This window comes from Mustela nigripes, chromosome 10 (assembly GCF_022355385.1).
Source record: "Mustela nigripes isolate SB6536 chromosome 10, MUSNIG.SB6536, whole genome shotgun sequence".
NCBI classification, from domain to species: Eukaryota; Metazoa; Chordata; class Mammalia; order Carnivora; family Mustelidae; genus Mustela; species Mustela nigripes.
In genome coordinates this window covers 51,327,853-51,343,511 of record NC_081566.1, presented here as the reverse complement: position 1 = coordinate 51,343,511, position 15,659 = coordinate 51,327,853, and positions in this window count along the sequence as shown.

Here is a 15,659-nt window from a genome sequence, read left to right as displayed (position 1 = left end):
TGACACTTTACTGAATTCCTGTATAAGTTCTAGCAGTTTTGGAGTGCAGTCTTTTGGGTTTTCCACATATAGTATCATATCATCTGCGAATGAATATGGCTCTTTTTAATTGAATGTAAGTTGACAATGTCAAAAATATGTTTAAAGTATTTGTATTCCTCAAGGATTAAGCATATATGCACAAGTATATAAAAATTTCAAGATTGTGATAGACACATAAAGTGGGAAAAACAACAAATAGTTGAATAAATGATTGCATCAATAAAAATGATGAATTGGGGTTGTATATACTAAAAGACTTGGAGCAGTTTTCATAAGGCATTATTGAATAAAAAATGTAAAATATAAAAGTATAATATAATAGGTATCATAAGAAGGGAAATTAAAACACATGTTCTTGTATGGATACATGTATACACATATAAGATATGTCTTTCTATAGTTTGATTGATACATACAAGTTGTGGCTTATAGTTACTTTAGTATTTGTAGATGAACTTTGAAAAATCATAGAAGGAAATGTACCATTTTGCTACCCTTAATGAAGGCATTGAATTAATAGATTTAGGCAAGGAACATCAATGGTTAGTAAAATTGTTACATGATGGAAGACTAAAGGTAAATTTGATATTTTTATGGCACCAAAGCATCACTTCACAAATTATTACCTGTTCCTAAGGGGGAAAAATATGTAAATTTACAAAGGAGAGTTAAGTCTGTCACAACTTCAGTGTGATCATTCTAGCAATGGTATTGGGATGACTAAGCATGATATACACCATGAAAAATGATGCAACACAATGGAAGAATGTATTATATTCATTTTTCCTTCAAAAATATAAAATACATTTTCAAATTAAAAGCTCAGAGGTTGATTAATGTTCACGTGTGAACCGTTATGTATAACCACCATTTAGAACAAACTACAATGCTATCTGCAGCACAGAAATCTCCCCACACAGTCACCAACCCACCAGTACAACCTCCCATAAGTTATCTCTCTTCTGGCTTCTACCACCTCCTACACAGGAAGTTTCCATAAATGTTTCACCTGAGTCTGATTTATCTTTAGGTCTATAGTCTGTATACAAAACTACAGAGAATAGAAGAAATTGTTAAATAACAACATGAGTAAACAATCTAACAGATCTAGAAAACGGTGTACCTTGAAGAACATCTTGTCTGATCTCTGAGAGCAGCAAGTGGAAGAAAGGAAGCAACTGTTACACGTTTTTTTTTTTTTTTTTTTTAACTGTTACATATTTTAAAAGACAAGAGAAAAATCACAATAAATTGAACTGGTGATCTTGATTGGATTCTGACTAAAGCAAATAAGCTATAAAGGACATTTTAGAACACTTGGGTAAATTTGAATATAGATTAAGTATTTGTGATTTTAAGGGACTATTTTTAGTTGTGTTTGTTGTGAAAATTATATTGTGGCTATGCTGGATAATATCTTTTTTGGAGTTACCCATTGAAATATTTAGAGGTGAAATGTTATTATATCTGTAATATATTTACATAAATATTTTGGTAAAAACAGATAAGTATAACAGACTGTAATTGATCAAGCTAGAACAGATTATGTGAGTGTTTATTATATGGTTCTTTCCTATGTGATTGAAAATTTTTATAAAGTTTAAAAAGGGACACATAAAGGGTACCCATCTACTATTACATAGGCTTTTTACTCCAGATTTGCCTGTGTAATATATTTGAACTTTTCTACGTGTTTTAATGTCAGATATTTTCTCCTTCACCTGAATTTATATTTATAGGTCTATTTTACTGATATTGTTAACAATCTCAACCTTTCTAGAGTTTAAATTTCCTTACAAAGGATTTCACACTAATAGAATTGAAGTCGTTTCAATTTCAGTATTACTGGAATCCATTTAACAGGTTTTTCCTTCAAACTTCCATTTTCCTTTACTCGGTAGAAAATCAATGTGAAGTTAAGAAGGGACTGTTAGCTAAAATTACAAGAGGTTAACTCTTCCTCATTTTAGATACATCTACTTTATAATGGCACTAAGTAGAGCTTTTATTTTTTAATTTCAAAATGGAAGTTTTCTAAAGGACTGCTTTATATCTGAATATTTCTTTTATTACATAGATTCTTTGTCATGTTTGAAATGGTATTTGAAGAGAAAAATATCTCCTTTACCAAGAATATCTACAAAACATATGATTGCATACAAATAGAATTGTACATTAAACCCGCAACTGGTAAAGGCCAGAAACACCATTGGCTTAATTAATGCTGTGCTTTCAAAGGTCTGGTCTAGGATATCACTGAACCGATATCAAATGACTACACAATATCTGTACTTGAAAGTATAAGTCATTTATGAACTCTAGAACTTATAGATGGTATAAATGTTCATTATTTGGTTGTTTTCTTCAAGTGAAATCCTGCAAATTTATTTGGTATCTTATTTTTATAATATTCATAATCTGTTTGTGGGGTTTCCAGTCTAAGCCAAACTATAATGTAAAATCTGAAATTAAATATTTTTGGAAGTTCACTAGTTAATAGAATATATACTGAGATTTCATTATAAAAATATTACAAAGATTTCATATAATATGTAGCTTAGTTTGAACTAGAGAAAAAATGGTTTAAAATATTTAAACAATCTGGTATCTTGGATCATTTTAGCTCAGTTAGAACCAATTCAAACTCACAAAATAAGTACCATTTATTGATTTGTTTATTTAAAGATACACACAGTTCCCTTGAAATTTCAATGCTCTTAATTGCACCCACTGACTTTTATTTGGTTGCCTGTTATAGAGAGGTCTCATTGACCTGCTGCTTGTTCTTTTCAGCAAGTGGTAAATTTCAATTTACTCTTCCTCTGTGAGAAAGTAGAAAATTGGTTTCTTTGCACTGTGTATCTGGGATCAGAAAAAAGTCCTGACACTTACAAAGCCCACTTACAAAGTTATGTTTTAATTTTCTCTTGCTCTTCCATTCAGAATCTATGTTCATGGATTTATTTAAATATAAGAATCAACTTTATTTACATATTTACCTATATAAGAATCAACTTTATTTATAATAAATAAATCGGCAGATTACTGAATGATGAAAACCCATATACTATGAAAAATTTCTCCCAGGCAAAAAGAATCAAATGCAGTCTACAAGGCATTGCCATGGATTATTTTCCTAGACGCTGGTAGACAGAATTTGTGGAAGTGATTTAAATTGTACAAAAGCATGTGTTGGACATGTAGAATCATAAGATATATGCAAATAACTACATTTTTTGTTTTGTTTGTATTTGGAAAAATGCAATTCAAAAAAGATCATAGATCATCTTCACCCATGTGTCAAAGCAACAGATGATTTTGATGAAATAGTTGATTCCATTCTGTGTTTTGTTGATACTATTAGGTAGTAAGATATTCTGATTAGTTCTACAGTGCATAATATAATGAAACAATGTCCCTGCCTTTAGGAAACTAACAATCTAACAGATATTGGAGTTAGTCTAAAAATAATAAATAGCCATGCTAGAACAAGTTTTGTTTTTTTTTTTTGTACATGTTTTATGTAAGTGCTATAAGACATGTAAATATAAATTGTTGTGGACTAACAAGGGAGCTAAAATATAAACTGTTTTTGTTAGATGAGGTTAGTGTATCTGAAGAAAGCCTATGGTTTTAAATGGAAATCCTTATTGGGGCCATGATTATACTAAAAGCACCCCAAGAAATTTACATATAAAATATCTCAGAATTTTAAACTAAGTTTAGCACCCAGAAAGAAATCAATGAAAATAAGATGTATAAGAAAAATTCAGTTCTTTATAGCCCTCGGCATTTAAGACAATATAAGAATAGTTTCTAGCAAGGAATTAATCCTAATTAATTGTCTTAACATATTTAAGAAAGGAGGGAAGGATCTTTAAAATAAATGCCAAGATCTTTAAAGTAAACAGTCAAAGGGGCACGTGGGTAGCTCAATGGGTTAAAGCCTCTGCTTTCAGCTCAAGTCATAATCCCAGGGTCCTGGGATTGAGCCCCACATCAGGCTCTCTGCTCAGCAGGGAGTCTGCTTCCTGCTCCTCTCTGCCTGCCTCTCTGTCTACTTGTGATCTCTGTCAAATGAATAAATAAAATCTTAAAAAAATAAAATAAAATAAACAAAGAGCCAGAATTCAAAGCTATTTTTAGCCTCACCTTGCCAAAGGGCAACGGACCAAAATAACGGCCACTAGAGAAGTACACTCTAAGAGTCAAGATTCTTTTACCTGTCTTGGGAAAACTGTGCCAAGATTGTCTAAATTTTTATTAATAATTTGGCTTTCTTTTTACAGTAATACAGTGTAAATGTAAATTTAGTTAAATGGACATAATTGGCATTGAGTGAAATATAAGTAGTTAACATTATTTATATGTACGTCTTTTGAAGTTAATTATTTTAAATAGATTTCTTAGAGATCAAACAAGAGCTGGAATCTTCATGTTGGACCAGCTTCGAAACTCTGGTTCTTAAACTATTTCTTTAAGGGCCTGTAGCAATACTGAATTTTCCCTTTCAAAGCTATTTCTTCTTCTTTTCTTTTTTAATGCTATTTCTGTCTTGACCTTGCAAAGTCAGGAGACATAATATATGCCAAATCTGGAGATCCTTCTCTCTTACCTTGCTCAGATAACTTTTTGGACCTTGATTTATTAACTCATAGTATACAATAGTTAAGAAATTTCTACTTAAGATTTGCTCAATATAAAATTCCTTCTGTTTTAGAAAAAACTCAAAATATATTTGCTTTAGGTTTTTTTTTTCTTTTTTTTTCCTGTTTCATTTTTCCTGTGGAAAACAACAGTCATTGTATAAATAAAATTTGCTAAAACATTACTATGTATGGTTAGGCTTTTTCTAAATATGGTTAAACTGAAATTAAAACCTTCCTAGGTAATTTGAGATGAAACTTTTGCACATGTATGATATAATCAATGAGACTCTTTCAGCTCCACTTTTGCCTGAAGACATTTCTTCATACTTGGTGAGCAAGGTTTGCTTTGGTATATTTAATTTTTTTTTATTTCATGTTCACTTATTAAGTTAATTAGTTGAAAAAACACAAATAATGCACAAGTAGCAGAACTCAATATAGGAGCTAGAAAGATGAATTCATTCATTCATTTGTTGTGGGTTTGTTCATATGTTCAAAGTATTCATAGAATGCTTAATATGTTCCAGGCACTGTTCGAGGTGCTGGTCTTATAACAGTAAACAAAAAAATGAAGTGATCTCAAATCTTATGGGGTTAGGAGTTTTGATAAATGAATACAGTTGAATGAATTAATTACATTATATATATATTAGAATTTTTATATCAAAATATTAGGGACCAATGATATTAGACAGATTATGGTGAATGATTGAAAATTTCATGTATGGCTCTTAATAGCTAGCATTGTTTTCTAAAAATAAAAGACAAAAGAATGCTATATAACTAAAGCATAGCGTATCTTTTTGTTAGTTAACATAGCTTTTGATGGACTAACCAGATTAGAGGCCCAAGAGTACTGTTAAATTTAAGAACTTAAGTTTCCAGCTGCCAATACTCTGTCAAGAATCCAGATGGTGCTTTTGGAAGAACACATTTTCAGTAATTTGGCATCATTTAATTCCATCATTAGTGAAGAGAGCTTCATATATTGAGTGGATTGTGTTATACCAAGAGTTTTAATATATTTATTTTTACAGCATGGAAAGTATACAAAATAATGAGCATGTATATTTAAGATGAAATAATTTTCTAAGAGAAGTTAATACTGAAGTGTAAGTCGTGAAATGAGTTGAACTCATGGAATTTTGTGAAGGCAAATACTTCGTTATATTGGTCAGTATGTCCAAAATTTTAAGTTTTTGTTGTTGTTGTTGTTTTAGTTTTTTAGTGGTTGGTTGACAAAAACAAATGCTCTTTAAGATAGGTCATCCAGTCTTAGAAATATGGATGCACTAACCAAATCAGTACAATTTGGGGTTAATAGAGAGAATTTCGTTGCCATCCTCTTCCGGCCCACCACATTGAACTCCCTCTTGTGTATTCTTCAAAATGCCTGGGGCCTGATGTCATTTGAGCTGGAGTTTGTTCCGGATCTCCTTTGTATAAGTACAGGTCACTCCTCTCAAGTTGCCTTGATATTCATAATGTTCTTCAGAATGTCAAAGGATTCCCACAAATCCCCGTTGCCTGTTTGTCTTTCTTACTGCTTGTTCGATGATTTTATTGAAAGACTCCAGACCCTACAAACTTAATTTTCACATCTGCTGTGATACTTCTCTTTTCTTCCTGTGAGTCTGTGTGTAACCCCTGTTGAGCAACTTTTATTGTCTGTTACACATCTCAACAATTCTCCAAGAAATATGTAAATAAACTGCTTAAAAGAGGCCATCATCACACCACGACGAAATCCTAAAATGCAGAAGAGCACAGTAGAGCACTAAGCAGTGAAGATTATTGGCCATATGGGTCACTAAAATTGTTGCGGTTTTCACAGAAAGCTGACTCTGTGACGGAGATTAGTCTGTTGGTGGTTTACGAGGAAGGATTTCTGGCATCAGTACTAGGGAAGGGACAGAAGCAGGAGTAGGCAAACAGAGGCGTTGTCTGCGATGAATCTTGACAGAGACTTCAGTTGGCCCCACAGAGAGCTTTTGAAGCGAGGAGGACCCTGTAAGATTATGCCCAGCTGGGACAAGGACCATCGGGGTTTATATCCCCGTGTCTGGATGTGGCTTGACTCATCCTAAATGTGTGACAGCCACGCCTTTCTGCCAGCAGCGCTCCCAGCAATCCTTCATCCTAAGGGGAGGGTCTGGGAGAGGCATGACAGCATCCATCCCAAACACTTCTTGGCCAGCATTATCCAGCAAAATATTCCACACTAGCTCTCACTGACTGAGAGCATGCTGTAGTGTTCAGAGAATGAGGAGAAATAGATCTGGTGTTATTTCACTGATTTGTTTCACACACACACACAAACAACACACACACACACACGCATATAAATATGTATGTGTATATATGCAAATACATGCGATGGCCATTTTTTAAGGTTTTATTTAAATTCCAGTCAGGTAACATACAATGTAACATTAGTTTTAGGTATATGTGTATGTAATGGTAACTTTTAAGACAGGGCCTATCATTTCTAGTTAAAAATAATTATTTTTTTTAAAGATTTTATTTATTTATTTGACAGAGAGAGATCACAAGTAGGCAGAGGCAAGCAGAGACAGAGAGGAGGAAGCAGGCTCCCTGCTGAGCAGAGAGCCCGATGTGGGGCTCCATCCCAGGACCTTGAGATCATGACCTGAGCCGAAGACAGAGGCTTAACTCACTGAGCCACCCAGGCACCCCTAATTGAAATTAATTCTTACAATCACCTACCTATGTAAAAGTTTACTATTTCTGGAAAATATTTCTGAGAAATATGGTAATAGAGTGAACCAGTGGTGAAGGATGACATTACAGGATATATATATTTTTAAATGCTTATTGAGTAAATGAATAAAAGAGATGCTATGTAACACCATGTCTTTCCAATTATGCTTATACTCTAGTTTTGTACTATAACCTTTCTGTACTTAATCATCTTATTCCTCTTACCAATCTATGAACTGCAAGATGAAAGAGATTCTGGATTTCTCATTATAACCTCAGCAACTTGTATTGTGAATTATATATGCAAATGCTCCATGACTTCATAGGCTAGGATGAATAGCACGTATTTAAGTTGCTTCAAGCACTTCATTACCTGTCTTCTGAAACTTTCTTATATGTCTCTTTGTTAGGCACTTATGTTTTTCAAAAAAATTTTTTTTTTCATTTCCTAAAAAGAGGTTGAAATTACCAAATGGAATTTCTGTGACATTTTTATGATATCCAACCTTAAAAGAGACATGTAAGCTACCCTGCTGATTTATCAATGGGACCCAACCATCTTTTAATCAGATACTTGGACTTCCATGGGTCTTAATTAGCTCCAATTTAAAGACAGCCATTCTTTTTTAATATGACCTGAGTTTGAGAGGGATAAGCCAGACTGAAACTACAAATTCACTTAAGATTGACCAACAAATAGTAAATAGATGGTAAAAACGTTCACTCAGTTTAAATCTGGACTCAGAAAGCAAGTGACTGCAAGATGGGAATCTCTGTTTTTATTTTATTTACCTTATAATTATTGCTTCCTAGGTCCGGGAAATATTGTTAATAAAATTGTTATTATAAATATAACCACTTTAATATACAAACATACATAAATGTATATTAAATATATTATATACAACATAAATATATATAAATACATGAACTACTGAAAATCTTTATTTTTAATTTGGATGCTAAACTAAAATAAAATGATAATTTCTAGAATATGAAACCTATGCATATTTGAAATTTTGTTTTCCTCAGTGATCATGTGTAACTAGTAATCAATATATACAATGTAATTTTTGTGTGGACAGAATTAATGATGGTAGCTCACTTTGGCTTAGCATTAACTAAGACTACATATAAACAATTTAATGTAGATACTAGAGTTATATCCTTTTTTTTTTTTTAAGATTTTATTTATTTATTTGACAGACAGAGATCACAAGTAGTCAGAGAGGCAGGCAGAGAGGGAGGAAGGGAAGTAGGCTCCCTGCCAAGCAGAGAGACCAATTTGGGGCTCGATCCCAGGACCCTGGGATCATGACCTGAGCCAAAGGCAGAGGCTTTAACCCACTGAGCCCCCCAGGTGCCCCTAGAGTTATATCCTTACGGGCAAGGACAATGTCTCTCTGTTCATTACTGTGTCTTCAGCTTGGCGCGGTGCTTGTTTAATTGTGAACTCAATAAATATTTGTCAAATTAGTGAATAGATGTATGTTTTAAGAGACATTTACTATATTTATCAATATTAAAATCCTTTGTGTATATTCTTTTCAGTAAGGGAAACTTTACTGAATAATATCTGCTTCGGGGGGGTGGATAGAAGTTGGTGTATGAGGGGTATATATTCTCTTCTAAAACTTATTTATTGCTGCTCAAAATATAAAATTAAAGATATCTTTTTGAAATGAATCTCTACATTTTGCACAAGTAAGTGAACTCATTTTCTTGGTTTAAATTAATGTTGAAAATAAGTAGACCTATCTTTACATCATTTAAAGTTACTATGTTTCTTTCATATTTAAAATATTATGTTATATGTTAAAGGACATAACATAATGTCATTGGTAGTGTTCTTCATAATTCTTTTAAAATGCAGTAAATGATATTCTATCTGCATCATTAGGTTACCGTACAACACTGTCCTTTGAGAATATGGTTTTGCTATCATTTCTAGTTGTAATTACTTCTCACAAAAACTGTACAGGCTTATTGAAATGACTTGATGTGTGAAGGTTGAGAAGACAATGTGTACAATCACTGTAAATAACTGCAGCTTGATTGTATGGCATGTTTATTTCACAGAAGCTCACCCTTACAAGGTGCCATATTTCTGAGTATGGTTTTCTAAACCTTCCCAGAATTTATGGTTTCTCTAAAAAGTCCAAAGTAAGAGATTCCCTGTAACTCAGAGTGTCTCAACCTTGATGCTTGTGACATTTTGAACCACGTAATTCTTTGCTTTGGTGGAGGGTGCTCCATGTATTTTAGGATGTTTAGCAAAGTTTTTTTTTTTTTTTTTTTTTTTTTTCCTCTCTATTTACTAGAAGCTAGTAGCACCTCCTACTTCAGCTGGGAAAATCAAGAACATCTTGCATGGTTTTCTCTTTGTTGTATGAGTGAGAGTGTATTTTATTTTCAGGGGGATGTTATGGCCCCTGTGGAACGCCAGGTTCAAAACTGAGAATGATACTTTAAATGCCCCTGAGTCTAAGGAGAGGAGCCATGGAACTGCCAAATATGGGAACCAGGCACCTTGCCCAAGGGCTTTCTTGGAAGTGGACCTAGCTCAATTCTCCCACACATTGTCCTCCCCATATTCCAGACTGTAGGAGAAGAATCAGAAAGGTGACTCCTCCTTTCAGTGTTGGGAGCCTACAGCCTGTTGTAAAGGGTTTGCTCGCATCAGGAAACTCTGGTGAAGGGAACTCCACAGGAGTCTTTCAAGGTCTCGACACGTGGTCTGACTGAGAGTCATTATTCATTTAGTGGATAAACCGACAAAAGGTGTAGCTAGTCACTTATTGTGCATTTTGTTATTTCCAGTGTTTGACTGTTATGCATAATAATTCTTTAAAGATTCGTGTCCAGGGTTTTGGTAATGGGATCCCCGAAAATGATACTATAGTATGGGCGAGGAAGATTGGACAAACCATAATTGAAAGACCGTGGTGGAGAAAAATAAAACTCTTCCATATTTATGTCTTGGAGAGTTGGGACTATTGAATAAATTTATCTCCCACATACATATCTGTATACACATTATTAGTGAATATGACAAAGTTAAAATTTATCATCGAAATTTACAAATGTAGAATTAAAATTTATGTTAAAATATTTAATAACATCTCAGCTTTAGAACTGCCATTTCTTCTCATAAGGATAAATTAAAAAAAAAAAAACAAAAACAAGGGGTGCCTGGGTGGCTCAGTCAGTTGAGCAGCTGACTCTTGATTTTAGCTCAGGTCAGGACCTGTTGGTCTTGGGATGGAGCCCTATGTACCCCACTCAGCAAAGAGTTTGCTCCTCTTTCTCCCTCCGCCACAAACATTCTTTCTCTCAAGTCAATTAATCAATCAATCTTTCAAAAACCAAAAACAGGGCGCCTGGGTGGCTCAGTGGGTTAAAGCCTCTGCCTTTGGCTCAGGTCATGATCCCAGGGTCCTGGGATTGGGCCCCCCATCGGGCTCTCTGCTCAGCAAGGAGTCTGCTTCCCTTACTCTCTCTGCCTGCCTCTCTGCCTACTTGTGATCTCTCTCAGTCAAATAAATAAATAAAATCTTAAAAAAAACAAAAACAAAAACAAATGAAACTCTATTTGATAAGCATGACTCTTTAAATATGTTACTTTTGGGCTAATTTTTTTTTTTTAGGTAAAATTAATTCAAATTTGATATTCAAACTCAACCAATTTAAGATTAATTTATTCTCTCCCTTCTTACTCTTTCTGTCAGTGGTGAGTCAAATGAAGTGCTCAGGGTATCTGCATAGTCCTGCTATGAATGAAGGGGCACCAAGTCTGTACAGATCATGGTCTATAGTTGTGCTTCATTGTGAAATAATGCCTTAGTTTCTTTCTTTCTTTCTTCCTTCCTTCCTTCCTTTCTTTTTTCTTTTTTATTTTTTTAAGATTTTTATGTATTCATTTGTCAGAGAGACAGAGAGAAAGAGCTCTCACAAGCAGGGAAAGCAGCAGGCAAAGGGAGAGGCAGGATCCAGGTTGAACAAGGGGCCTGACATAGGACTTGATCCCAGGACCCTGGGATCATGACCTAAGCTGAAGGTAGACGCTTAACTGACTACACCACCAGGCATCCCAATAATGCCTTAGTTTCAACATCATCCTCAATCTTCACTAAATATGACTCTGCTCAAGTCTTTATAGCTGATATATTGCAGATAAATGAACTCTTAGGCCAGAATTACACTTAATCATAGCCTTACTCAGTTCTTAGCAGTATTGCTGATATCTGAATTCAGCTCTGTCATCGTTTGGTTCTGTTAGCTATTTATCTCCGAGCTTCTGACAGAAGGAGTGGCTTTGGGCAAAGTTTAAATTGGTTCTTCAGAATTTATCTTAGGACTTTTGAGCTGCTTACCTTAGTTTGTTTAATAAATATCAGATGATATTTTCCTTTTAGAGTTCTTGCTTGCGATTTTATTTATACTTAAACTCCACTTGCTTAAATCCATTATATATACAACTTCTTTATATTTTTAACCATATGGAAATCAGATATTTTCAGAATGTTCATCATTAAAGCATACATATCACCATATATTTGAACTTCCCCTGTTGTGTTAAAATTTCCAGTCAGCACCTAATTTTGCAATGTAAGAGAATAGATATCTAGAAAATGGATTTTATAAAAATCGAGGTAAATGATACACATATGTAATATATTAAAAATAAGAAATTTGATTAAAATTACAATAAAATGCTAGACTTAAAGCTTGCATTATTAAGAACAAAATCTATGTATCCATTTACAGTGCTACCATCTTTCCTCAAAATCATGATTTCTAAATAAATCAAATTTAGAGGAAAAGAGATCAGAAGGACATGAGGATTATGATTGCATTATATTCTTATGTCATTCATGACAGTAAGGTATCTGTTATATATTTAGTATTCCCAGTATTAACTATTCATAAACGATTTTGACAATTGTAAAGGGTCATCAGTTTGCTTCTGTCTTTTATTTATTTATTTATTTGTTTGTTTATTTGTTTAAAGATTTTTATTTATTTATTTGACAGAAATCACAAGTAGGCAGAGAGTCAGGCAGGGGCGAGGGGGAGGGGAAGCAGGCTCCCTTCAGAGCAGAGAGCCCAATACAGGGCTTGATCCCAGGACCCTGGGATCATGACCTGGGACAAAGGTAGAAACTTTAATCCACTGCGTCACCCAGGTGCCCCTGCTTCTGTCTTTTAAATACAAAATGAAATCCATGCTGCAAAATTTTTTTCTTCAGAGAATAATGTAGAATTTTAATTTTTTCCAAAGATAAGAATGGATTCTAATTTTTTTCTTATTAAAGTGTGTCAAACGGCATTTCTAAGTCTTAGAAATATTTTTGTTAATTTTTCAATAATTTACTAATAATATCCTAATCCTTTTGAGGAAAAAAATATTCATGGAAATTAAAAAATAAAATTGAGTAATTTACAATGTGTTGAAAATACTGGGTTATTTAAAAATTGTTAAGTATATATTTCAATTAGCTCTGACATCTTTTTTTTTTTTTTCTTCTCTTAGTGTAATGATATTCTCCATTATCTGTGTTAGTCATGAATGATGATGACAGCTTTGCTGAGGTATTTATATGGGCATTCACTGTATGGTTGTTTTGACTTTTGTATGTATGTTTGAAATTTTTCACACTAAAATATTTTTAAAATTTTTATTTTATTTATATTACTGAAATACCATGGATCTCATTTTTGTTACGCAACAATTTACCACTAACTTAGTAGCTTAAACCAACACAAGTTTATTTTCTCGGTTTCAGTTTATTTTCAGAATCTAGACATGACTTAACTGGATTTTCTTTACCTACTTCTCACAAATTTGCAATCAAGGAGATGTTGACTGTGGTCTCATCTGAGGTTTGGCTGAGAAAAGATCCATTTCCAAGTTCATATGGCCATTGACAAGATTTAAAACCTTGAAGACTATCATTCTGAGATTCCTAGTCCCTTGCTTGCCGTTAGCTGCAAACCACATTCAATTGTTTGTCACTTGAACTCTCCATAGCCCAGCTTACTTCATTAATGGCAGCAAGAGGGAGAGTCAACAGAGTCCTTTAGTCAGAGAGAAGTTACAATCTTAAAAAATGTAATCACAGAAATGACATCTCATCACCTCTGCTATGTTCTACAGTTAGAAGCAAGTCATGGATCTTATTTAAAACCAAGGGGAGGGGATTGTACAAAGGTACAATACTAGGAGATGGGGAAAATCAGAAGCCATCTTCAGTCTATCTTTCAAATCAACTAGTGTTTTAATTTTCATTGGTTTTAGAGAATAAACTTACTGTATTCATTTTTGAAGTAACTTCATCGAGTTATATTTATGTACAATCTCAGCTCATTGAGTACAAATGGTTTGTAGCCCTTGAGTATTTACTGGCCAAAGAAAGGTGTGATGTGTGAGTGAGTTCATCCTTAGGAAATGCATTATTTCTTCTATTCTCTGGTTTATTAAATATATTTTATGGTTTATTTATAAATGAGAAGAGGGATAACTTGCTTTGAATAATGACTATATGCCATATATTGCTACATTTGTCTTAGTTATGTCTTATGTATTCAGTAGGAATGTTGCAAAATATACCTTGTAATATTTAGCATCAAAGATTATTTTAGTGAACAAGTTGTTTTGGTTTTGTTCAGAAAATACTTGCTAGTAGGAATGTTGGCACTGAAGTTATAGATTAGAAGGAATAGATAAATTCAGACAAAGATAAATATTTGTATAAGTAAACACACAAAAAATAAATAGTTGCCTGTTAGGAAATAAAAATGGTAGGATGAAAGACAAAAGAGAAGAAAGGGGATTAAAAGCAAGCTGATGAGCAATAACAAAGTGTTTACAGAGCAAATTAATGTGATATTTCAGTGCTCTAAGATTTTTAAAACTAAGGATTGTAACCTCCCTCCTTTTTGTGAAGTCACTTATACACATTTTATGTTCAAAATTAAATTACAAAATACTATACTAAGGTTTAGAGCTATTTAGTCTTTAAATCTATTAAAAGTATTTGGCAAATAATATGTGAGAAAAAGAATTGTTTGTAAAATCTGTCAGGAAGAGAATAACTTGTACGCAGTGAGATTCCTAGAAGCAGAAGTAATAAAGGTTCCCCAAAACTTATGGAAACCACGAGAAATCCTCAGATATTCCCTAGGAAACACCTCAAAAGACAAAGGACCCTCGAGAGAATCAAGCTCAAATTTACAATGATTCTATGAGGGGGAATATTCTAATCTGTATTTTATTTATATTTTTAAAATTGTTTTATTAAAGATTTATTTATTTATTTGAGAGAGAGCACATGAGCAGGGCAAGGGGTGGAGGGATAAAGTGAAAGAATCCTCTAGCAGACTCCCCACAGAGCTGGGAGCTGCTGCGTGTGGCTCCATCCCAGGACCCTGAGATCATGACCTGCACTGAATCAAGAGTTGGATGCTCAACCAACTGGGCCACCTGGAAGCCCTGATCTGTATTTTATAATGAAGAAATGAAATCTCAAGAAAGATAATGATTTACCTAAGATCCCCAAGTTAATAGTCACAGGAGTTGGATTCAAACTCAGGTAAGTCTAACTCTATCCCAACATACCTTCCACTACAATTCGGATGGACACCACAGATGGAGGGAACTGGAAACAGCTCTAACAGTTTGAAGAAGATTGTTTCTCTTAATCTCATGTGTGTGTGTGTGTGTGTGTGTGTGTATGTATGATTCACGAACAATGAAAACGTATGTCATAACCAAAATCAAGCAATACGTCTTTTTGAGGGCCAAGTTTTATTGGCAGTGCAGTCAGTCAAGTGGCAAAGGACTGATATGTCCATACATTTTTTCATAATTACTATAAATCCTAAGTGGAAAAAAGTAACAAAACCCAGAGTTCAAAGAGAGGCTATTTATTGCTGGTATGTGATATATGACCATAATATGCCCATAATATATGACCATAATATTACAAGGGATGACAAACCAACAATTTTATCTAAATACTTAATTAAAATAGTATGAAATGTAATACTAGAGAGCATAGTTCTTAAACATGGGGTAACTCATGTCTGTATTATGTATTTTATTCCCAGGAGAATTGGAAAACACCTTAATGCATTTATCTTTAACTCTGTCAATGCTTTTTGGCAAATGACATGTAACTTTTTTAGAAAAGAAGAATTTTAAAATATCCATTTTCTCAAAATAAACTGATGTTAGTGTGCTTGTGA